This window comes from Lactuca virosa, chromosome 8, assembly GCF_052849685.1.
Source record: "Lactuca virosa cultivar CGN04683 chromosome 8, Lactuca_virosa_CGN04683_v6, whole genome shotgun sequence".
Classification (NCBI taxonomy): domain Eukaryota; kingdom Viridiplantae; phylum Streptophyta; class Magnoliopsida; order Asterales; family Asteraceae; genus Lactuca; species Lactuca virosa.
The window spans coordinates 168,249,016-168,272,799 of NC_136433.1; the positions used below are offsets into that span (position 1 = coordinate 168,249,016).

Here is a 23,784-nt window from a genome sequence, read left to right on the forward strand (position 1 = left end):
TTTTACCCGCGAGTTACACATGAATAAAATTAAATATAATGTATGATTTAATGTTATTTATAGTTGTTGTTATTGTTATTTAATTTTTTAAAATTTGTTTGCTTAATGTTTTAATTTCTATCATTATAATTATTTAAAACATCAAATATTTTTTTTTTGATTTTAAAGATAACAATATAATTATTTATATAGAGTTATTTTTAACTATTGTTATTGTAAGTTATTTTAAGCTACTTATTTGAAAACTTTTAGCGATTATAAAAATATCTTTAGGAAATATTTTAGTTAAATTGAGATTACAATTTAGTTTTTGCATTTATCACTACTATTTATTATTTTTAACTATTTACAAAATATTATTTGGTTTTTTAAGAGGAACTGAAACTTATATTTAAGTTGAAATTGTAATGTTATATTTAAATTAACAATTTAACTATTTTTTTCAAACTGTTCAAAAGTTGTAGCTTTAAACTGATAATGGTTTACATACAACAACATATTAAATCTAATAAATTAAGTATAATATGTTAAAAGCTAAAGACATAAATTTATAAGTAGAAGTAAAGATATTTTTTTAAAATTGAAATTTAGTTTACTTATGATTACACTTTAGGTTTGATATCTATTTAACCTTATTAACCAACTTATAATCATTATTAGAAAGACGCTACAATTAATCACTTTTACCTATTTACAAAATATTTTTTGGGTTGGTTAAGTTAAAACTAAAATTTATATTTAAGTTGACCATGTAATGTTATATTTAAATTAATAATTTAACTATTTTATACAAATGGTTTCAAAATTGTATCTTTAAAATGATAATGGTTTTCATCCAACACAATATTAAAACTAATACATCAAGTATAATATGTTAAAAGTTAAAAAACATAACTTTATAAGTAGAAGTAATGATATTATTTTAATATTAAAATTTAGTTTATATATGATTACACTTTAGGGTTGATATTTATTTAACCTTATTAACCAACTTATAATTATATTAGAAAGAAATTGAAAAGTCATGGGAGTTTCAAATGAATGTGGTGAAAGGAAAAATGCATGAGAGTTTCAAATGAATATGGTGAAAGGAAAAATGCTTCCTTTATATATATATATATATATATATATATATATATATATATATATATATATATATAGAGAGAGAGAGAGAGAGAGAGAGAGAGAGACAGAGAGAGAGAGAGAGGGAGAGAGAGAGAGAGAGAAAGAGAGAGAGAGAGAGATGACTTTTTTTAAAGTGAGGACACCTTAAAAAAATTAAAAATAAAATAAAAAAAAATAGAAATCATAAAATCGAGCATAGTACTATATCGGAAAGAAAAAAAATTGGAAAAAAAATTTGGATCATTAAAATTGAAGCATAGATAAATTTTATGATCCATGATTCAACTTTTATGATCTATGATACAATTTTAATGATGCAAAATTTTTTTTCTAATTTTTTTTCTCCTGGATATAATACTATGCTCGATTTTTTGATTTGTATTTTTTTTAATTTTTTTAAGGTGTACTCACGAGTTCTCATTTTAAAAAGAGTCCTTACCGTAACCGGACCATATATATATATATATATATATATATATATATATATATATATATATATATATATATATATATATATATATATATATATAGTGAGGTTCAATAGAGAACCATAATTAACCAAAGAACCAATGAATCAATTTTTTTTTTAACTTTTAGAACTTATTTTTTATCAAAAAAAAAAAACTAAAAATACAGAAATTCATAACTTTTTATCTTTTTTCGAATGATATCAAATTCGATAAATTTTTTTTCGTCAAATTCACAATGTGAATCTTTGAAAATTCACAATGTGAATCTAAATTCACACGGTGAATCCGAAAAATATATTTAACATTCACAATGTTAAGTTATGAATTTAGATATTTTTAGTTTTTTTTTTGATAAATAATAAGCTCTAGAACTTAAAATTTTTTTTGGTTCCTTGGAGAACCAAATCTTTTTTTTTAAAGTTTTAGAGCTTATTCTTTATCGAAAAAAAACTAAAAATATCTAAATTTATAACTTAACATTGTGAATGTTAAATATATTTTTCGGATTCACCGTGTGAATTTAGATTTACATTGTGAATCTTCAAAGATTTACATTGTGAATTTGACGAAATTTTTTTTATCGAATTTGATATCATTGGAAAAAGAATAAAAAGTTATGAATTTCTGTATTTTTAGTTTTTTTTTGATAAAAAATAAGTTCTTAAAGTTGAAAAAAAGATTGGTTTCTTGGTTAATTATGGTTCTCTATAATATATATATATATATATATATATATATATATATATATATATATATATATATATATATATATATATATATATATATATATATATTACCTCTACTTAATATAAAATCGGCATGGAAAAGTATACCGATTTATTTTGAACAAAATGACTTCAAAAAACTCTTTTGCGTATAATTTGTCATAGGTTTATTTGTACATTCAACTATCATTACCAAATATTATTATATATCGAACACTTGTTTAAACTTTTAAATTAATATTTTTCTTGTATTATGAGATATTTGTGCAATTGTGCTTCTTTATATAAAACATATCTACATGGCATGTAAAATTATACAAAGTCAATGACTTAGATATGATTCGAACGATTTTTTACCTGATTCTTTAAATTTAGTCTAACCTTGAATAATAAAAAGTGTACTTGAAATTCTAGAATAAGTACAAAGAATTACCATAAAATCCTCAAAAATACAATTAAATTATAACTCATGAGATTTCGCAAGTGGCAAAATCTTTTTATTTGATTAAATCAGTAAACAAGTTGAAAAAAAATAATAATAGATATAGATATTTATAACTATGTTATTATCATTACTTATAATCACAAGTCAACTCAAATCATTAGAACATATCACATGACAATAATTTCAAGTATTTCATATATCTACAGTATGGTTCTCAAAATCCCACATTGTTTAATCTTATCAAAATTGTAATATTGTATCAACAATTATGATATTTCAATATTCTTCTGTCGATATTATTCTATCAATAATATAATACACTATACGTCTTAATATAGTATTTCTTTTTAATGTGTTGGTTTTCATTTATAAAATAAAACAAAACTAAATAAAATAACAAAAGGCAAACAGTTAACAGGGAGTTGTTAAGTTTTGTCTCTCCATCCGTCTACAAACGGTCCACGTGTCATTCTCATCTCTGTACTAACAGTGTGTTCGATATATTATATGAGAAACTACGATTTATTATATTGAATCATACATTTGTAAATTTGTGAGAGCTGGTTTAACCATTATCCAATTCTACTTTAACGAGTTACAATAATAAAAACATTATAGAAAAGTAATAGTTAATTTTGGTTTTTACAACCAACCAATCCAACTATCGAAAATCAAAAATAAATCTGCAAAAAAATAGGTATGAATAGAGCTGTAAACGAACCGAACGAACATGAACAAAGGCTTGTTCATGTTCGTTCGTTTAAGTTAGCCGAACAATCGAACGAACACGAACGGATAAACGAACGGAGTTTTCTTGTTCATGTTTGTTCGTTTAACAAATTGTCTTGTTCATGTTCGTTCGTTTATGTTTGTGAACATGCTAAACGGACATAAACGAACGAATATAAACGAAGAAAAATAAACAAACACAATTGAACATATATGAACATAAACGAATTATAATATAGTAATGTAATAAAAAAACAATTGAAAATATATGAACCTAAAAAAACTTAAACGGACGAACATAAACGAACGTAAACGAACAACATAAACGAATGTTCACGAACGTAAATGAACGAACGAGACCATTGTTCATGTTCGTTCGTTTAACTAAACGAACAAGAATTTGTGTTCATGTTCGTTCGTTTAACTAAACAAACAAGAATTTGTGTTCATGTTCGTTCATTTATTAAATAAACGAACATAAACGAACTTCCCGCCGAACAGTTCACGAACGGTTCGCCGAACGTTCAGTTCGTTTACAGCCCTAGGTATGAATAACTATCTTATTGAAATTAACATCTCTAAGTGGTTTCCGTCGAAAAAGGAAGACGAAGTGTATTTCCAAAACAACAAATCACCACACACCCAGATAGTACGACCACATTCCAACATTTATGTCACATCACATTAAGCTTTGAATTATTAGTCCACGAATCCAATTCACCATCGTACAAATTTGAAGGATGTGTAAATCCCAATACCAAACAAGTTGTCGCCATATAGAAAAGTTACATAACAACTAAAGCTAAACATGTCATGTTGAAACATTACACAGGTTGAGATAACTTAAACCTAATCTTACTCATTTAATTAACATGTCGTGTTGTATCAACCTATTTATTTTCGAGTCGAGTTCGTGTTGGGTGAAAGGGTTAGGGTTTATACATTGTAAAAATATTGTGTTATATCGAGTTAAAACACTAAAATGTTGGAACTTTGTTTAAGAAAAAATTCCTTTATGACACTTGTCCCACATGGAAGAAACTTAAACTTCTTTATAATGCCTTCTACTAGTGTTTTAATGATATGATTAAAAGATTGGGCTAGAGGGATCGAGTTGGTTTTAATAATTGGGATAGTCAAAATAGTCATGAAAGTATTGGTATATAAAACCAATTTAATTAGTAAAGGAGACCCCAAAGCCAAAAGAGACAAAAGGAAAAATGAAAAATAGAAAAGAGTACGAATTGGGAGAAGAAGGGGTAAAATAGAAAAGAATATTAAGGTCCCGTTTGATAGTTGCTGAAATTGAAGCGGAAGTCTTGACCTAAACGGTTAAGGTCCCGTTTGATAGTTGGTGACTGAGAAAGATCTGTCTGAGTAATAAATTCTGACTGAGTAAGAAACCATACTGTTTGATTGTATATTTGACTGAATTTGCATAAATTCTGACTGAGTAGGAAACCATGCTGTTTGATTCACATCTAACTAATGCAAAATGATCATTTTATCCCAATGCTCAAGAATCTTTTTATTAAATATACTATTAATCAAAAAATTTTAAATTATTTTATACATGTAATATTAATTTAAAATATACTATTAATAAAAAATTTATGAAACTTGATAGAAATATAAATTTTATACCAAAGTGTGGTATAACATTGTAGGTATACGATAACATTAAAAATTACTAAGAGAAGTGAACTAATAATCATTGAAATTTATAAACTCAAGATTTCAACACAGAAACACTCATACATAATAAAGTCACTTGATGTGTTATGACATGGAATATGAACTACTATTATATAACATTTCAAAAATCGTTCCTCTCCATTTATTCACCCATCCGAATTATGCATTGGAGACCTTCACCTTTAAGCATCAAATCAAAAGCCTTATTGATCTCAGAAAATGGCAATTCATGCGTTATGAATTTCTCCAACTCAAGTTCGTGCACAAAATCAACTCAAGTTCATCATAATAAGATTAAAGAAGACACTTGATGTGTTATGACAAAATCAACTCAAACTCTGTCACTCCAAATTTCTTTCCTATTGAAACCAAAAAAATACATATAAGATTCATCAATCATATATTTCAGATTCACCAAAAAAATATATATCAGATTCATAAATCAAAAAATATTCTGCACAACATTTCTCTATAAAAAAAATTCTGCACAACATTTCTCTTTCAATTTTTTTTGCCAAACAAATTTCTCCTTCAACTTCAGATACAACAAAAAGACAAGCAGATAGAACAAAAAAAAAATCAGAACTTCAACAGCAAAAAATCGGAACTTGAACAACAAAAAAATCGGAACTTGAACAGGAATAAAATCGGAACTTGAACATAAAAATGGTCGGAACTTGAACAACAAAAATGGGAACTTCAAGCAGAAAAAATGCAATTGAGAAGAGGGAGAACCATACCTGATGAGAAGAAGCAGCAAAATCGGAAATCGGTAGGGCTGTAGAGGCGCAAATCACCGATCGATGGGGGAGGGGGAGAGGGGGGCAGAGCTTTATCAATCGCTTGAAAGAGAGAAAAACGGGATGAGGCGCTGGAGACGCTGAAACTTGGAACATATTAGGGCAAGGGCTCTTTCAGAAATTGTCTCTCCCTTTCTCAGTCAGCAGATAACCAAAGTCTTTTCCACTCAGCTCTATCTTACCGAGTCATACATCCGATATATGTTTATCAAACAAGTTCAGCTGACCGAGTCAGCCAAAAACGTTTGACCCGAATCGGTCAGATGTATATCAAACGAGGCCTAAGTCGTTTTCATATTACAAATCCACTCAACTCAAAGTGTTTCTTTTAAATCCGGTTTTAAATTTACGGCACTCCAATTTATTTAAAAAACTAAAAAACTTGAATATAAATAAACATGTCATTTTTGGATTGAAAATCTCAACACTAACCTTACATATTTATATTTCGTGTCGTGTTGTGGCAATCCATTTAATTAAATGGGTTGAAAACTCATATCCAAACACTACTAGAAAACAGCCCTTTAATGACGCGCGAACAATGACACACAGTAATTTACGATACGCAAAAGTGTGTGACCTTAAAATGATGTCATCTCTCAAGGAATTTGAAGGATTAAGGACGCCCATTTTTGCGTGCCCTAAATTTAGTGTCAGAAAAAAAACACGGAGGGCGCTTATTATAAAATTTGTGTCATCTAAGCATGTCGTTTTATAATTTTTAATGAAACGCGCGTTAGCCAAGGCGGTAAATGGAATCCCAAAAAATTAAAATCCCCACCTATTCGATCCTCTCTCAGTCTCCCTTGTTCCCTCTACATCCCTTCTAACCAAACCTTAGCATCTCAAAACAACCCTAAACTCCCCCACACGATAACTAGGGCTTTTTTTTACTACAACATTCTCCAGATGATCGAGCTAGAGTACGACTGCAACACTTCCTCTCACCGGCCGGAGACCTCATCAGGCTCGCCTCACTTCACCAGCGACTGCGACTCATCAGCGTCATCGTGCCGGAGACTACGTCCCGACCCCACTTTCCATCTACGTCTGCCACCTAAATGGAAATCCACTCAATCGCCATTTAACCATCTATCAAGCTATTCAAAGACAACTTGTTCTTGATGAAGATGATGACGAGAGGTACAACGGGAGTGATTTTGTCTCTAGTGATGGAAGCAGATTATGGGTCGATATTTACACAGTTCCCGAGTCTCATTTAACGAGGGAAGAAGAGAGAAAGGGAGGGAATCGGAGCGAAAGAGTAAACCATAGTGTTCCCGAGTTTTTTTTTGGAATGATTTGGGAAGAAAAGAAAGGAAATCAGAGGATAATCTTCCCTCCTAATCTTCCTCCCAAATTGGAGAGATTTGGAGAGAAGAGAATCAATGACAAGGATAACAAAGATCATGTATCATTCTAACATACATCAAAAAATCGGTCTTTCATCCTGTGTTTCAACGTCCCTACTGCTTCAACGTCCCTATTGCAGACTTCATTCTTGTTCAGAATATACAAAAAAATCGATCCATCATCCATCAGGTTTCACTCTTCTCCCCTGTATTTTTTTGTTGTTAGATCGTGTTCACAATATATATTTAGAACATTTTTTTATACTTCATTATGCTTTGTTTCTTCTTCATTGTTGTTGTTACAGTTGACTTGATTCATTAGGTTAACTGTGATTATATGTTTAGAACATCATTATATGAAAGTAAATATGAATGTTAATTATATGAAAGTAAATATGAATGTTAACTAGTTCTTTCGTGAACATCTTTAGAGGCATGTGTAGTTGCATTGAAACTAATACAACACTGATCAGGAGAATGATTTTTCTTTATGCTATAGTACATAATGATATACACAATGATGGTACTGTGCTAGATGCACGTGGGTTGTAGGAGCACTTGTTTAGGATAAGTAGCTAAACCCCACATTTGTTTATTTTTGTCATCATAATTAAGGAACTGTTAAAGACTATATGCCATTCTTTATTTTCTTTTTGCTCTGTAACCCTGTTCTTCATATTTAGGGTTTAAGGCAATATTTTTAGACATTTGAGTTTTGGTGCTACAGAATTTTACAAATCATGTCATCTTAATAAATTTTTAGTGCTCAGTATCCCATTTTTGCTTATAATTATTTGATTATTTAGAGGATTATATACCCAGTTTGATACAAATCACAACAAACCTGGTTGTCAGTAACTTATATGCCACTATTTTAACCTTATTTTGTTTAAGGTTAAATGCAAGGAATAGCAACATAGTGATTAGTGAACATATCCTTGTAAAGTGTATAGTTTCTTGCTACCATGTTTCATTCTTATTTCCTTATCATGTTCTCTTTTCCTGTTTTTATTTATTCTTGGTTTGGACAATTTATAAAGTTTGGCTTCTTTTCAGTTAGACAAATGTTATCATGTTCTCTTTTCCTGTTTTTATTTATTCTTGGTTTGGACAATTTATAAAGTTTGGCTTATTTTCAGTTACAACATCCTATCTTTGCTGCGTATTTTAGACGATTTAAACCAGCGGGCGCATGGTCTGCGTGTCCGTTCAACAACCGATAGTTTTGCGGAAGGAAAAATCTCGAGCCTTGACGATCTAAATATTTCAGAAACATAATGTCGGAACCTGTTCTAGGAGTTAATTTCACATTCGATATGCTCCACCCAGATTTCTGTGAAAAGATGCTAGCTGAGGTCCCTTTTTGTTATATATAAAATAAATAATCTTCTATTTCTATTTCTATTTCTTATAGTTTAGTATTTATATTTTCTTATAATTTGTTAGGTTGAAAATTACGAAAAGTGGGTTCTGGAAACAAAATCAGCAACCATGCGCCCAAACACCCAGATTTCTATGAAAAGATGGCAGCTGAACAAATTTTGTGTTGTTCTTGCATAGGGGAAGCTCCCAATAGTCAATCGTAAGTCAACCTAACCTATCTTTCTTCTTTCTCACATTGAAAAATTGGAAACTTTAATTCTCAGTTTTTGTTGATCAGGTACTTGTTAATAGATACCCGATGTCCTTTCTGCTGCTATCAGTCATGGATGTATTGCCACCGTAATATGGTGGTCCACAGAGATCTTAAACCTGAGAATCTGCTATTGGATGCCAAATGTAATGTGAAAATTGCAGATTTTGGTTTGAGTAATATCATGCGTGATGGAAATTTTCTCAAAACAAGTTGTGGAAGTCCAAATTATGCAGCCCCTGAGGTATAAAATATAAATTTCACATAAATCAGACTAATATTTTCAGCATCAGATTTAACATTTTTTTTAAAATAGGTTATATCTGGGAAACTATATGCTGGGCCCGAGGTAGATGTATGGCGCTGTGGTGTTATCCTGTATGCTCTTCTTTGTAGGACCCTTCCTTTTGACGAGGAAAACATTCCCAACCTTTTCAAGAAAATTAAGGTCTGTCAGTTTAATATTTGATAAATTCCCATTTATACCCTTCTCATTTTGATTTGTTGTTTAAGGGTGGAATATATACCCTTCCCAGTCATTTGTCACCCGGTGCTAGAGATTTGATTCCAAGGTACTTTAATATTTGTAAATCTTGATGCTTGCATGGTACTTTAATACTTTACTGTAGTTCTAATGTTCTATCTTTACACTTATAATCGGTGATCAAGTTATAGTCTTTATAGGCAAATAAAACATCTTTTTTTGCTCTATAGGTATGGAGATTTATACACAGAAAAGAATGTTGCCATTAGTTGTATACACACCCATGCTGGCCCTGGAGGTTATCTGCAATATGTGGTGTATATTGTTACATCTTTAGGATTCGTACGCCAATCATTTGATGTAATAGTTGATGGCATTGAACAAAGCATCATTCGTGCTCATGAAAACCTTCATCCTGGATCAGTTTTTGTAAACAAAGGTAAAAATATCTTAATTTTGTTAGCATTATAACCTGTGGGCCATTTATTTATGGTAGTTTTGGTATAAAACTTGCAGGAGAGATCTTAGATGCAGGTGTGAATCGTAGCCCTAACTGCTTATCTTAACAATCCTGCAACAGAAAGGGCAAAATACAAGTATGATGTGGATAAAGAAATAACACTTTTGAGGTTTGTAGATGATCAGTGGGGTCCAGTGGGTGCCTTTAACTGGTTTGCTACTCATGGAACTTCAATGAGTCGTACAAATGAGTTAATCAGTGGGGACAACAAAGGAACAACTGCACGCCTCATGGAAGATTGGTTCAATCAGAAAAGTGTTAGTGAAAACCCACGAAGAGTCTCCAATATTGTTCAAGTTTCACAAACAAATCGTAAGTTTTTTAAAATAATTACCAGTTAAAATTGTTTATTTTTAATCTTATGGTGTTTTTATACAAACCATGAGTTGTTGGAACTCGCGTCTTCATTTCAGTCAACTTCTGGTTAACCAACAACCAAGTATTTGAGCATATCAAGACGTGTTAGAAGTGTTCTTAGATCTTCAAATTGGCCAATATTTGTATCTGCTTTTTGTCAATCGAATTGTGGGGATGTGAGTCCAAATGTGATTGGGGCTTTTTGCACAGATACTGGGTTACCCTGTGATTTTAATCATAGTACTTGTGGTGGGAAGAATGAGTTGTGTTATGGAAGAGGACCAGGGTTCGTGTTTTTATTTTTTTTATACATTATAATCCTTCTCTTGATGTGTTTTTAAGTTTTTATTTTGCTTTATGTATGAATGTTGAATTTTTTCAATTAATGACAGATACCTAGATGAATTTGAAAGCACGCGTATAATTGGGGAGAGGCGATTCAAGAAAGCTGCCGATCTTTTTAACAGCTCTGCTGAAAAATTAACTGGAAATATTGATTTTCTTCACAGTTATTTGGATTTTTCACAGCTTGAGGTGAAAAAAGGAGGGAATGAGAGTGTTAAAACATGTCCTGCTGTCACGGGATTTGCATTTGCAGCTGGAACAACTGATGGGCCTGGGGCTTTTGATTTTAAGTAAGGGGACAACACTGTAAGTTAAAACAAATCGTGTTTTATGAGTTTTTTCAATTTTGTTATATGTTTGAAAATTTTTAATTATTTTTTAGGGGAATCCATTTTGGAAATTGGTGAGGAACTTGCTAAAAGCGCCAAGTCAGGAGCAAAGTGAGGCACACATTAGGAAGAGTCCTTGAGTGGTGTTACTAAGGAAGAGTGGAGACAAGCGAGGCACACATTTAAAAAAATCAGCAGAAATCCTGTTTACAGTGAGGCACACATTAGGTTATTAGAACTATTAGTTTGTAAATTTCTGTTTCAACTTCTATTGATTTGTTTTATCTTTCCATGGAACGATTATTTGTATGACATTAAATTTTATGTAATGAATTTTATTTTTTTGTATATTATATTTTATTTTCTATTATGAGACATTAAATGCAAATTTAATTTGAAAAATAGTAAATCTATAAATAATTTTTTTTAAACATTTAAAATTTTGATACGCAAAAAGGTGTGTCATCTTCATTTATGACATGCCCTTTCTTGACAGGGGCTTTAATGATACGCAATGCGAGTCGTAAGGTTACGACACGCAAATGCGTGTCGTCTTCATTTATGACAGGGCCTTCCTTGATACGTATTGCGTGTCGTAAATGAGCGTCGTAAATGCGTGTCGTAACTGCGCGTCGTAAATGCGCGTCGTCTATAGACGACGCACAAAAGCGTGTCGTCTGTCGTTATGACAGGGCCTTCCTTGACACGCATTTGCGCGTCGTCTGAGCGTTTTACGACACACATTGCGCGTCGTAAAAGGCTGTTTTTCTAGTAGTGAAATATGTTTTTTTTTTGTTTCGGGTTAGTGTGTCATGCTGATTCTTTTCACCTCAAGGACAGCTTATAAAAATTGGCGCTTTGCCTCGATGTGAGAATCACAAACATAATAGATCAAGAAAAAAATCCATATCTTTCTTATAGCATTTCCAACACGATACTAAAACTTAAATTTTACATTAAATTTAGTGTTAAGTTGCTGTAACACTAAACTTAACACTAAATATAATGTTGGTAAATAGCATATCACTAAGAACAAATGACATAAAAATCCTTATGTTTGGTAGAAATGTATGAATTTACCCTTTTGCATATTTTAGGTTCATTAAAACCAGATGTTGGCAACTTTTTGTTCAATTTTACCCTTTTTACGTATTTCTCGTTCATTAAAGTCCTTATGCTAGGCAGAAATATTCGGGTTCACCTTTTTTCTAGTTCATTAAATCCATTAAGTTTGGCTAAAATGTTCGGTTTTACCGGGTAAACTTGCTAAAAGGGTTAAATCGATTTTATTTATTTATTTATTTTTTTTTTTGCAAATCCAACAGGCAATAAGGCATCAAAATATCAGGCAATCCTAATAAGCTATTCCTAAAGATACTAAGCATATTCACTATCATGCATCTCTAATAGTTCACATATTAGGCATAAAAATACATTTTTCCTAAGCAGCCATTCTAGTATGCAACCCCGAGCAGATCCTTATTGTATGGTATGTGGTAGTTTGGGGAACTCACTAAGCTTTGTGCTTACGGTTTGTGGTTTGAACATTTTCAGGTACTTCCAGTTCCAAAGAGAAGAGCCCGACATGATCACACATCATCCCCTTGATTTTATTCCACATTGTTATTTGGTTTCACTCTAATGTCGAGAATATTTATACTATGATTGGTTTGGAACAATTGGTTGTATCTTTTGGGTGTTTGAAAAATGAAAATTTTACTATTATTTTTGGGACGGTACAAGTTAGTATCACAACCCTGGTTTGAGGGATTGGGGCATACTTTCGGGTGTGTTTGAACTCAAACTAAGGAATTGGTAATATTTTTGAAAGAAAATAAATTTTCTATTTTTTTTACAAAGAAAGTGTGTGATGCGTGAAATCAGTCGAGCTCAAGTAAGCGATTCCCACAATACCCATACCTTTTGATATGTTATATGAATTATATAATGTTTTACATGATATAATTTAGCATGATGATATGTTCAGGGTTGCATACTAGAATGTCTATTAGGAGAGATGCCTATTAGGAAGGATGCCTATTGATGTTTTATGGCTTATAGAGTTTTACTGCTTGAATGCTGCTTGCTTTGTGCTTTCTAGGGATCATATCGACGTGGGTTAACTATTAAGTGAATGCGTTAAATTACATGCAACAAAGGTTAAATAATTTTAAAATTATTTATTTGGCCCTATTACGCAGCTCTAGTATCATTCCAACTGTTTTAGAGTTGAGTCTTTTGGTCGAAATATTATTCAAGTTTGGTTGCATGTAATTGTATTCATGAAGTAGTTAGCTGATGTTAGAAGGAGTCTTTCAACAATTGATATTAGGGGAAGGTGGGAATCCTAGGAGAACCTAGGAAGTGTTTTAGTACAAGTGGTGTGCTGTTTAGTGGTTATTGGGAGTATCAGTATGAGAAGGTGACTTAGAGGATTCGAGATGATTCTTTAGGAAAGTATGGATAGGTGTGGAAGGTAGTATTAGGCCGGTAATACTGAAAGTATAGGATCTGTACTCGAATCAAGGAAAGTCATGAGGATTCTAAGAATCTTCAGGTATGTTTAGATCATTTGATCGGTTGCTTTTTAGTATGGTGATGAGCACTCATGTAGAGGATTATGGTTTAGGTTCAGGCTCTGGTGCTAAGCCTATTAATGAGAGGATTTGCAAGTTTGTTACTTCTGAGATCACTATCGATAATTTTGATCTGACTCCTGTGATATTTGGTACCATCAACGGGGGGATCATGGAGCTGTTTGATGAGCAACTTGGAGATTTTTGTGTAGAGAGTGCGACTACTCAGATTGGGGTATAAAATATCTCTTTTCGAGAGTTCAAGGCTTGCGGAGCCTCAGAGTTCTTCGGGAAGAAGGACCCTATTGCGAGTAGGCGCTGGATTGCTGACATGGAGAATGCTCAGCAGACTAGTTTCTGTCATGAGGAATTGAATGTGGGATTTGCGTCTTGCCTTCTGTGGGATGGAGCCTGCAACTAGTGGGAGGAGGTCAGTTACTCAACTGAGGCTGTGTCATCCATGTCATAGGAAGATTTTTTTGGTGAGATTCAGGGCAGAGTTTGCACCGACCATTGAGGTACAACATTTGGCGAGTGAGTTTTAGGACCTTCGTCAGACAACAAATACCATGGTCGAGATCAATGCCAAGTTCAGGGAGAGGGCTTTTATAGATCTGCAGTGTTATGCAGATAAGGAAATAAAGAAGACGAGGTACCATGATATGCTGCAGGATGATATTCGGGAGTTTGTAATCCTGTCGAGCTGCAAGACCTTGGATGACATGATTGCTAGAGCCAAGGAGTAGGAGACTGAGCTGCTGATTCAGACGAAGCATAGGACGAAGCAGGTTCAGGCCGCAGTAGGTTTAGAAAAGAGGCCCATGATTTGTGATTCGCGATCAGGAGGTCATCGGGGTTAGGGACGTTGAGCCAAGCATGGGAGGACTCATGAGTGGAACTGTCGTAAGAAAGGAAGAGGTTGTTTTAGTTGCGGCCATGCAAGTCATTTTAGTGGGTATTGTCCGTGGGGTTTGAGTTCTATTGTTTTTCAATGCAACTAGGTGGGCCCAAGAAGGCCGACTTTCCGAGGTTGACGAGTGGAGTGGTGAGGGAACCTGCCCCGGTTACTATGAGGATTACTGATGGCTATGATGGCAGAGTGGAGGCTCTAGCGATGAGGAGCCGAGCATTTTAGTTGTAGGCCGAGGATAAATGAGTTCCATCAAATGTTTTCGCATGTATATATTCTATCACTTCTTTCATGTTCTTATTATTTATGCTTATAGTCATGTAATTATATGCATGAGACGTTATGTTCGGTTTATTTAAGTCTCCACCTAAGAATCGGTGTTTCTTTATGATTTCTTGGTTTATATTATTCGAGGGATTATAATATGCCATTTTCATACCAAGAATCATGGTTGAAGGGTATTTGGTTTAGCCGGTTGTGGGTATCGACATGGGAGGAGACAGGCAGTGATAGCTTGAGCTCTATGTGGGAGTGAGTTGAGTGTTCTGCTTATAGTATTAGAAGTTGGATTGATTTTGATGGTTTCAGCGCAATTGATATGAGGAAGTTATAATGTAAGTTTGCTAAATTTTTGATATTCGACATTGTTGATATCTTTCATGGTTGAGATGTACAATGGATTGGTCAAATCGCTGGTGCAGGGTGAGTTGTTTTCAGATTCATGCTTTCAGGGATGAGTGTCTGGTCCTCGCATCAGAAGCTTCTAGACAAAGATCTCGTTGTAGCTAGTTTTCCCTTCTGGGACAAAAAAGATAGATTTAGGGGATGCTTGTGTCGCTTAAGTTGGATGTCAGTTGAGGGGGTGGTTAACATGTTAGACCGGTCATTATCGTTAGTAAGGGAAGAGATGTTGTTGATCTATCATCTTTAGAGTCTGGTTGATGCGTGTTCGCGTGGGTTTTTCCCAGTAGCATGCGAGTCGTTGGATTGGCTATCTATCCGTTTCTGATAATAGTTTTATTCATTCTTTGTCATTATTTGAGTCGGTTCAAGGAGTTGGAGATGTATCAGGGGAAGGATCTTTGCATGCAACAATATTTCATCAAGAGTAGTGAAGTTTTTAATCTGGTTTGGGGTATGTGTACCCTAGATTGTTTGGCCATGGAATGCTAGTTATTGTAAGCTCAAGATGTTAGTGGTTGGGCATTGAGGTTGTGGGATGGCTCAGAAATCCAATGGTTATGAGGTTTCCAAAGTGTAGTTGAATCAAAGTGGGGGAGAACTGTTGGGATTAATGGGAATATTTTCAAGTGTGAGTAGGTGTGGAGTTTCATATCCTTGGACAAGTGGAGAGCCAATTCTGGTGGTTGTATGAGTCGAGGTTTATGCAAGGAATAATGTTCATTGGTCAGTTGTAATAAGGGAGGAAAATGTTGAGGATTCTGCTTATCTCGTCCAAGGACGTGAAGAATCAATAATGGTGCATTATGCGTTCGTGGATAGGTTCAGGTTGAGGGTTGTGTTAGAACCTCTCTGCATGTTCTTGTCTGATGAAGGTTTTGGGGTTCGAAGCACGACCCGGACACATGTTTGGAGTTTAGCTGGTTGGGGTTTTAGCTCATGTTGATTTTGGCTCGGTATTGTGGATAGTTGACAAGACCATGGGATGAGCCCATGGCTATTGTGGAAGTATTGCAAGACTACGAGCTAGCTCATAATATGCGTTATGATGAGTTTTTCCATTGTAGGAAGGGTTGTAAGACTGTGGTGGGACCACAACCTTCGTTTGGGTTTAGTCGGACTCGTTATTGTTATGTTTAGCTTCTCTGTGTTAAGGCAGGATGGGTATTAGAGTTATAGCAGGGATTAGACTAGTATAGCTCCCGATTGAGGGAAAGACCCGTTTGGTTATGCTAGCTTGGGTGAGACCCGTGGGCAAGACCCGTTTGGTTATGTTAGCTTGGGTGAGACCCGTGGGCAAGGCCCATTTGGTTATGTAATCTTGGGTAAGCGGACCATTCAGACGTTGGAGGTTATGATCAAGGCATATGGTGTTGGTCTTGATTCTTCAGGCCAGTGATTAATTGATGGCAAGATTAGTGTGTTATGTGATTGTAAGGTCACACCTTATGATCTAATGATTCAAACACTCTACACATCCGTCAGCGTCAGCATGTTCTCTACAGCCATCGCCAACGTATAAAGCTTATCAGCTCCAGTGCATATCGTAGTTATTCTATGTAATCTTTTGTATATTAGGTAATGATATAGATAAGTATAGAATAGATCATAGATCCGGTATCTTTGTGATAAGATCGGTTCTTAGTATAGATTAGATGCAATCCCTTCAATCAAGGGATACACTTGTACAGATTAGTATATATACAACATTAGGGTAAACCCTAATGTTCTGAACATGGCTTGGTGTCGTAATCATCTTTGTGACAATCCGTATTCTTGGTGAAGACAAAACCCATTCTTGGTGAAAGACAATTTGGGGAACTCACTGTGTTATTTACTTTCTGTTCTTTATTTTTCTTCGATTAGTTTATGTTTGTTCTTAATACTTGAAGTGTATCTGATCGATACAAACCTTCAGTTGGTATTAGAGAGGGTTTGTGATACACTCAAGTAATTATGTCGAATCCCAAATGCTTTGGTCTCAACAAAATTCCTCCCTTTGATGAACACAATTTTGTTATGTGGAAGACGAAGGCAATGGTCGTTCTTGAGACCATTGGCTATGAGATGAGAAATATTTTTGAAAAAGGTCCCCATGTTCCTATGTACCAACCCATGGCCAACAATGCTCTCGTTGGCCCCCTGAAGCAAAAGCTAGAGACGAGTTATGATGACGATGACAAGAGATTGCTTAGTCTTGATGTAAAATCCAGGGTTGCTATTGGAAACTCTCTTCCATACCACGTGTATCATCTTGTACAGATATGTGATTCAGCCCAAGAGATCATAGATACGCTGACAGTGGCTTACGAAGGCATTGTGGAAGTTTAGGCCACAACCATCAACATTCTCAATCAGAGATATTAGCATTTCTTTGCTCAATAAGGTGAGACTTGAACCTAAACCTTTAATAGGTTTAACTAGTTTGGTTATTGATATGTGCAGGATGGGAATCGTCAATCATTCATCTCAATTGGTTCTAAAGTTTTGGGATTTTCTCGGAGAAAGCTGGGAACATCACGTTGATGTTCTTAAGAATGGTGAAAATATCGATACCATGGATCTGAATTCCTTATTCGGTAATCTGCGAAATTGTGAAGAGACCCAAGCTCTTTGTAAAGAAATCATGAAGGACTCAAGCAAGGAAAAGTCTGTTGCACTGGTGTCTTGAAAGAAAGCAATGAAGCACATCAACGACTCAGATAACTCAAATCAGGGTGAAGAGAGTGATGAGGATCTTACCGATGAGCTTGTTGCCACTGTTACACTTATCGTCAAGCGTTACGAAGAAAGCAGAGCAAACGGGGTTAGAAGAGCTCAGTTCAAGGTAAGCAATTCAACAAAGAGATCCACTTAAAAGAAGAGAAACTCAGGTAATTGCTTTAATTATGGAAGGCCTAACCATTTTGTCATGGACTACAAGGAGAAGAAAGAAACCCAGAGTCCTGAGAACTATGAAGCCTTGTACAAGAAGATGGTGGCTCACACGAAGAAGTAAAACTTCTTTCTTATAAAAGCTTTCATTGAAAAACAAGAGGATCATGAAGAATGGGTAGAAGAAGAGGAGACATATGAACATGATGGGCTGAATGTTAAAGGTCTCATGACACTTATCAATGATTCCCCTGATGGCATATGTGATGCTGATAATTCTCACGCTGTCAAAGGATCAAGTCTAAATCTAGGACAAACTTGGTACTTAGACAATGAAAGCTTTAGACACTTGACCGGTTACAAGTCCCTTTTAACAGATTTTGTAGAGAAGGATGGTCCAATGGTAACTTTTGGTGACAGTAGTGGAAGAGCTGTTACAGGTGTTCGAACTTTTGAATGCACGACGATTAAGCTGAAGGACGTGTTCTATGTCGAGGGTCTGAAAGGCAACTTCCTTTCAATCAGTCAACTTTGTGATGTTGTTTATAAAGTTATTTTCAATCGTCATGATGGAAAAGTGTTTTATTCTGGAAACAAAATCATGCTTACTGCACTAAGGGACAACGACATTTATATGGTTTAATGTTATTGGTTTAGACATTTATATGGTTTAAGTTTCTACATTTTTAGTTTATTTTTGTTTTTGTCCATTAAAATTTTCTTTTATTACTTTACCAAAGAAGTATACATCGTACATACACATTTTTCTACTAACATTGCCAATGTTTGTTCTTCTCTTTCCTCTGTATGTGTTAGGACCTTCCATTTTCATCTCAACGTTGATCTTAACTGATTAAGATCAGCGTTTCACTTCTTGAATGCATCACCCTCCTTGTAAGAGCTATTTGACGCTGACTCTGCATCGTTTCTTCAACACCAACTGCCATCTCCCTAACGCTGATGCTCACGCTGATGAGACCAGATGGGGGATAATTATGCCACCAGGTGTTCTTCTGGACACATATCTCTTCTGTCTTGAACAACCTATTCTAGTTGCAGTGAGATGAAGTGGAGTTCCGTGACATGGCGCTCCTAATTTCAAGAGACGTCACTGCAATTCCATCACCTCAAAGATCCAAAGGCGTCTTCAACAAGACAGTGATCCCACATTCTCTTCCTTCATGGATCACAATGAGTGGAACCTTCGAGAGTTGTCTTGGTGACTCACATAACTTGAGGGTTACAAAGATTGGATCCTTCTAACTCGTTGGTTAAAAAAACTGATTCATTTTCTTCTCTTGTTCTTGGTGAACATGAAGCTTGGAATCAATATGCAGAATCTCAACGATTAAAGGAATTCTCTCTCTTTTTTTTACTATGAATTGTGTTGTTTTTGTGTGATATGGTTGATCTTGTTTGTTCTATTCTATATTCAAAATTCAAGGGGTAGATATCTCGGAAAATGGAAGTATATTTATGACCATTCAATTCCAAAGATTTGCTGGAACGAGTCTTTATCACCTTTCTGAAAAAGTTGCACATACTTCGTTGTTTAAACAACTTTTTTGTTTGACTAAGTCTTTTGTTTGTATTCTTATATTGTTTGTTAAATTGTACCATTTTTTAAAGGAATCTGACAGTGGTAATTCTAAGACTAGTATGCAACTTTTAACAAATTATCGTCCCTAGAAGTATGCTGCTATATGTGACAAAATCTCTCTAAGTTTCTCATCAGTGAGACCATCTGCTGAGAACATTGAGTCATCCACTCACGCTGACTGTCTAGCATTGTCTGGTCCAAATAACAAAATTGATAAAAAGGCTTGAGTGTTTATCTTTAGTTAACTATCTTACCTGACTCTGTCCCTGGAAGCATGCTTTTCATATGCATCAAGTCTCATGTTCTGCTGGAACATTGAGCAAAACCCAATGGCTTACCTTGATTGCATAGTCATCAGCGTAAGAGTTACTTGTTTGGTCCTTTAATGACAAAGTGTTGTTCATGTTCGTGACCTCCTATTCTGAGGTATGACATGGTACAATTACAAGTTAACAGTGAATCTTTGATTCTATAATGTAACTTATTCTATGATACGAAAGTCTAAACCACTTCTTATTGATGAGTTAAACTATTTATGATTCACGTTGATTTCACCTCAACGTGACTGAAACAAACCACTATTTCCTTTATCTTCTTAATAAAACTTAATGATTCACTGTGTTATACCACACATTGATAAAGTTTGAAACTCTATGACGATGGTTAGTCTATGTACCGTAGACTATCACACGCACCAATCCATTCTTGCCCTTATATTATTCTTTAAAGTTTTATGATTCAACATAATGTACCATACGCTGATGAGAGCTTGACAAATCTATGTCAATGGTTAAGCTAAAACACCATAGCTTATCACACACATCATACCACTCTTGCCCTTTTCTTTTAATAAAAGGGATTAATTAGTTAGCGTATGAAACCACACACTGATGAGATCTCGAAATACTATGTTAATGAATGGTAGTTCAAAATCATACTATCAGGAGACATCACAATCCTATACTAGACTACAACGTTTCATCTCTAATACTCTCCTCTAGTTCCTTCTCCTACTGATGTCAAAAAGGGGGAGAACTATCTTGTTGGATTAGGTGTCTAAGCCCATAACTATAATTGGTATGTATTTGAATTGATAGTAACAATGTCCTTTTGGGTTGCCTTCAAACCTGACAATTGAATAGGATAACTGTTAGAGAGAGAAGAATGATTTATTAATTTATTACTTGGTTTATAAATTAATTTGAAATCAATATAAATGATTTATTAATGTATTATGGATATAATATATTAATTAGAAATCATATTGTTTAATTAATATTTAATCAGAAATTAATTTGGAATTAATTTTAGGATTAAAGGAATTAGTTGAAACTGCAGGGACTAAAGGTGACAATGTTCAGTAGTTGATCATTGAGCATTCTAGAACCTCCCTAAGGGGGGGGGGACGAATTCTAGGGTGTTCCTAGGGTTTCCTTGGGCTCTAAGGGTGCCTTGGATACCTTAGGGAGGAAGTTAAGGGATGTGGGTTATCTTGGATACACCTGCCTAATCCAATACCATCCTAGCACCTATATAAACCCTCATAGGGTTAAATTTCGGCCAATCCACTCCAAAAAGAACCTAAGGGCCAAAATTATACTCTACTTCTCTCTTCTAAAGTATTCCTTGGTTTCTAGGTTTGTTTGTGAGCCATTACAGGCACGACACTTGTGGCGCTTGCTACCAAAGTTCAAGATCTTGAATGATTTGATTGTTATTACAATATAACAATGAAGGTATGTATCCTAACCCTAATTATATGTTAATTTCGAAAATTACATGTGCCTCCTAGGGTTTATGGTTTTTGTGTTCAATGCTTGTATGTCTAATAGTGAAAACATAGATCCTAAAATTAGGGTTGCATGCACACATAAGATTGTTTGCTATGTATAAAAACCTTCAGTGGTATCAGAGCGTATGGATTTTGTTTTCAATTAGATTTGGTACAATTCATTGAACTAGACAAAATTAGGGTTTATGGCTATTAAACCCTAAGGCCTTTAAATTTTTGCAAATTAGGGTTTAAGAACCCTGTTTTTCGAAAATCCCTAAAGGTTTTCAAACCCTTTCCTTTGACCACCTTGGAGTCAAAATCTAGGGTTTCCTAACCCTATAGGTTTTTATTTTTAGGCAAGGTTTAAAGCCTTGCCTTCCACTCCAAGCAGAAGATTTCGAAATCCAAGGAATAAGTTAGTAGGTTGTTATTTTTTGTAATTATCTTGTTAATTGTTTAACTGGATAATTAAAGATATCCCTACACTAAATTTTGAAATCCGTGGATAAATGATTAAATTAAGTTAATCTGTTTCATTTAAATTAGTAATCCTTATTTGATTTGATAATTTAATTAATTGTTTAATTTTTGGATAATTATTAAATCAAAGGTTTTTTAAATTTTAAAATTTTATACTAAATGGATTTAATTTTCGAAAATTTTAATAAAATTAAACAAAAAACCCTAGTATTTTAAAAGTTTAAAATACACCCTTATATAATATGTAACATTAAAGGTTTTATATTACTATATATATAGGACGAGCGAGTCGAACCGCTAGTACGTCTCATTCACGAAGCCATACTATAAGGGGAGTTTAAGGAAGCGACCTGTAAAATGACCGCCATTAGGTATCCATTCTTACCCACCGCTCTCTTGTATGGTGGAGGGTCGTTAGCCGAATGGGTTCGATAGGAAACTTAATCCCCATTAAAAGTATAATGAATTATAAAGTAACTAAGCTATTTTATAAAATCCCATTCTTAGTTAGTTTAGGAAAATGTGAATTTGATGCTAACCCATGAAATTGCACATTGCACCTTATTGGTCAGGTAGTGGAGCGTTTGTGGTTAACCGAAACACTAATGTGTACTAATGAAGGACGACAATGGGTTTCTCGTAAATTATCAATTGATCAATGGAGCATGTGTGGTTAACCGGCACATTGATTTGGTGATAAATGACATTGAGAGTACCAAGCTAATTTGCATGGTTATTCACACCTTGTTTGTGATCCTCGGTATCCCAGTCACAAACTTGAAGGGCATAATCGAGATTAAATATGCCATTGAAAAGTTCAATGAATCTCAAAAGATCTAGGAATTTCATTTATAACCTAATTCGTTTAAAATTTCGTTCTCGTGGTGGAATTGGTAAATCGTCATTTACCTACCTTCAAATAATTTGCAATTGGATTACGACATCCCTCTTCCGAATTGTGAATTATTGTGTTGGGTCCTAGCCTTAATATTTCATTTGGGTGTTATATTAAGGATTAAATCAACTAAGTAGAATTTCTCCCCTTTGTAGATGTCTGGTCCTGACAACTATGTTCCACGTGTCGATCGAGGTGAAAGATCATTCCCTTATTCGTGCATTGGTGGAACTGGAAATCATACTTCTCTTCCTCCACCTCATCCTGTAAATCTCCCTGACCCACGTTTTCGGCGACTTGAAAAGTTCAAGGTCACTCAAGCCCTATTGGCATGCAAGAATCAAGATGAAAGTTCTGTGTGTGCACACGTACTGAAGATGAAGTCGCACATTGACAAAATGGGAATGTTGTGTGTCGTTTTCCCAAGGAAGCTAGCTATTGACTTGGTTCTTCAGTCACTTCCTGAGTCGTATAGTCACTTTGTTAAGGACTACTATATGACAGATCACGACGTGACCCTTATTGATCTGACATATTTGCTAATTGCTGCAGAAGCAGTAATGCTTTGGTGCATTGGTCAAGCAAATTTGTTTGGAAGATCTACCTCCCAAATTTCCATAGACACAGGCAATGACAATGATCATCCAGAAATGATTTCTTCTCCTAAGGGAGAGAAATTGGCCATGGTCAAAAAGTTTGATCGTAAGAGAAAGGCCAAGTCTGAGATGGTTCCACGTGTCACTCCTAAAGAGTCCATATGTTTCTACTGCCAAATGAAGGGACATTGGAAGCGAAGCTGCCCAGATTAACTGAGAGATCTAAGAGATGGTAAAGTCAAATTGATTGAATCTACTTCAGGTAAGTCCATTATCTAACTCTATTAAGTTCCTATTTATAGATTATTAATACATGATGTGATAAGATTGAATTGTGATGTTTTGTAGGATCGAAGAAAAGGAAGGAAGCTTAAAAGAAGAGTAGGCTA

The 23,784-nt window shown here is 34.3% G+C and overlaps 1 pseudogene; it reads left to right on the plus strand.

Moving 5' to 3' along the window:
• The first annotated feature begins 9,570 nt into the window (after nt 1-9,570).
• Nucleotides 9,571-11,149, plus strand: LOC145131049 (neutral ceramidase 1-like; annotated as a pseudogene).
• The last annotated feature ends 12,635 nt before the right edge of the window (nt 11,150-23,784 follow it).